Source organism: Meleagris gallopavo, chromosome 5 (genome assembly GCF_000146605.3).
Source record: "Meleagris gallopavo isolate NT-WF06-2002-E0010 breed Aviagen turkey brand Nicholas breeding stock chromosome 5, Turkey_5.1, whole genome shotgun sequence".
Classification (NCBI taxonomy): Eukaryota; Metazoa; Chordata; class Aves; order Galliformes; family Phasianidae; genus Meleagris; species Meleagris gallopavo.
In genome coordinates, this window is record NC_015015.2 from 31,694,745 (window position 1) to 31,697,524 (window position 2,780).

The 2,780-nt window shown below is 44.4% G+C and overlaps 1 long non-coding RNA gene across 1 annotated transcript; it reads right to left on the reverse strand.

Annotated features, from left to right (window-relative positions):
- Window positions 1-1,099: 1,099 nt before the first annotated feature.
- LOC104911170 lies at window positions 1,100-2,044 on the reverse strand. The gene is made up of 3 exons (XR_793688.3): window positions 1,982-2,044; window positions 1,650-1,881; window positions 1,100-1,313 (listed from the first exon to the last, which is right to left on the reverse strand). It is a non-coding gene; the product is annotated as an uncharacterized LOC104911170 (long non-coding RNA).
- Window positions 2,045-2,780: the final 736 nt, after the last annotated feature.

A 2,780-nucleotide genomic window follows, 5' to 3' on the forward strand; every position in this document is an offset into this window, starting at 1 on the left:
CCGCGGAGAGAAAGGCGGGGGGTCGGGACCCTCCGTGCCCGTATCGCGGGGAGCTTTGTGTGGAATGAGCAACACCGAGCTGCGGCTGCCGGAGCGGGCTGTTATTAGTGAACAGAATGAATAACTGCTCCGGCCAGGAATGTCCCGTGTAACCAGATTTCAGGTAAGGAGAGAGCTCCTGAAAATGAGCGAGGCAGATTCTGTACATAATGTCACACTCTATGTGACTAAAAGTTACTTGGGTGTATGAAATGGCTCTGAAGTAATCAAATTCAGAATAACAGGCAATTCCTCTGCCTTCCCTGGCTCTTTTGCGTTTGGCATTTTCTCCTTCAGAAAGCCATCAGAGAATGAGAAGAGTCCATCAGCTGATGGCATGTGCAGTGAGGGGAAATAGGAGCACTCTTGGCAACCCCAAACCCTGGCTGGACTGGGCTCTGAACTGAGCCGCACTGTGTGAAACACATCAGGCTGCTGGCCCGGCTGATGCACGAGGCACCAGTGCTCTGCAGATCATCCCAGGAAATGCCTTGGGAAATTCTTGACTTAAGGAACAAGCTAGCTACAGGACTGTGTACGTTAGGGGGAAGCCAGAATGAGTGTCATCCCTGCTATCTTAGGAAACAGAGCATACCATCCGGAGCAGGCCTTTCGTTATGAAGTGATTCATTGAAGAAAAACCTCAAGTGCCACAAAATAAGCAGAGAGCGAGAAACAGGGAAAGATACTGGCTATGAGGAAGAACCTGCTAGGTATAAAAATCAGTAGGAAAGGGAGCAAGAGGGAGACACTGACCCAGCTTGGACAAGTTTAAGCGTCACTTGGTGTTTAGTTCACTAAGCCCTCTATGTGCCAGTGGCTTCCTGAGGTACGCTGTTGCACAGAAGTAAAAGGGACTGTATCAAGACCTTACTGCTCTCTGCAGCTGCCTGGAAGGAAGCTGTAGTAGAATGAGGTCAGCCTCTTCTCTCAGATAACAGCAGTAGGAAGGAAAATAATAGCCTCAGGTTGCTCCAGGGGAGGTTCAGGTTGGATATTAGGAAAAACTTATTCTCGGAAGGAGTGTGGAGGCATTGGAACAGGCTGCCTAGGGAGGTGGTGGAGCTGTTCCTGGAGGTTTTCAAGAAAAGGGTAGATGTTGCACTGAAAGACATGATTTAGTGGTATAGTGGTGATTAATTAGCAATTGAGCTAGATCTTAGTAGTCTTTTCCAATCATAATAATTCTATGATTAGCACATCCCTGAATCCAGATGGTTCTAATCAAGCTTTTCCTCGTGCATCCGTAAGTCAAGCTGAGGTCATGCTGAAAGCTGAAAGAGAATGTCAAAACTGTTTTTACATTAAGTGTGGAAGTTGGGGCAAGAATCACCCACTTCAAAGTGAAAAAGAACATCCCATGTCTATCTCTTACTTCATCCAAAGGTGCGTGGATGAACCTCCTATCTTTTGTCAGAATATTCTCTATGAGATCTTGTACCCTCAGTGAATGGGCATTCTAAGCATGAGATGCTGATTGATACCTAAAAAAGCGTTGGAGCCTATGGTGCAATGGAAGGCAATGATAATGCCTTCTTCAAGAACAGGAACATGCCTATGAAGGTATTCATTAAGATCTAGTTTAGAAAGCAATATAGAAGGTTACTTACCCTTTCTGAAGACTGGTAACAACTTGAAAAAAGCTCAGTCTCTGAAGAGAGATGTTGCTCTTTTGGCTGCTAACACTTCAATGAGGGTGAGATGGGGTGGGCCCAGGCTCCATCCCTTTTGGTCACTCTTGCTTGTGTATTGCTTGCACCTGAGCTCCTTGGGTTGGCCATGCCTTCTCACTTGGTGCTCATTCATTGGTTCAGGCCCTGACTGAGCAATTCCCATTCAGAGCTGTATAATCAATGCATATACAGATAGTGTGTGAGTGTGTATATCTCCAAGAGCTTAGTTAATATAATTTATATTGGAGAAATGAGAGAAAGTCACTCACCCTGTCCTGGGCTCATGAGATTAACTCCTGATGAAGCAGATCTCCAGAGAGATCCTTCCCCACTGGCAGTCAGCTCTTAAATGGCTCTAGGAGAGGTGGAGCCAGGCTCCACCCCTTCCTGCAGCACAGGTGAATTGCCTTCACCTATGCTCCCATGGCTGACTCATTGCTTGCCTCAGGTGATCAATCAAAGGTTCAGGCCGTGATTCAGCAGCCCCATACAAGAGCCCAAACAGAAAAACTCATAAAATTCCTCATGACTTTGAAAAATAATCAAATTGAGATCCAAATTTTTTAATTTGAACCTGTTTTCTAATTTTAAAGAATGTTTTTAGAAAATCAAACTTGAAGTATATGAATAAATCAGAAACGCATCCCAATGACTGAGGTCGAAATCTGGCCCATAATTTTGTCATGTCCAACACTTCCAGGTTCAAGTTTTTGTCACAGTGTTTAAACCTAGTTCTGTTGACCTCTGTGCTGATAATACAAGTTTACATTCTTACCACTGATATTGGAATTTCCATTAGGGAAGGGAGGATTGACTTGTTGAAACAGTTCTAGGGGAATTTACCTGCTGTCATTTGAATGTGCTTAAGAATGTGTGCTAAAACCAGAACCAGCTCCATGGATTTTTCACGTCATGAATCTGTTCCCTTTCTTGTCATGAGTCTTGGAATCACATCCTTTCACCATATCTCTCTGGGGTACAAGGTCCTCTTTTTTCTTCCATTTAATATTCACTGTGGAATATTTTACAACTCCAAAGCTTGTTAGTATTGCTTTGTTTGAGACTGCA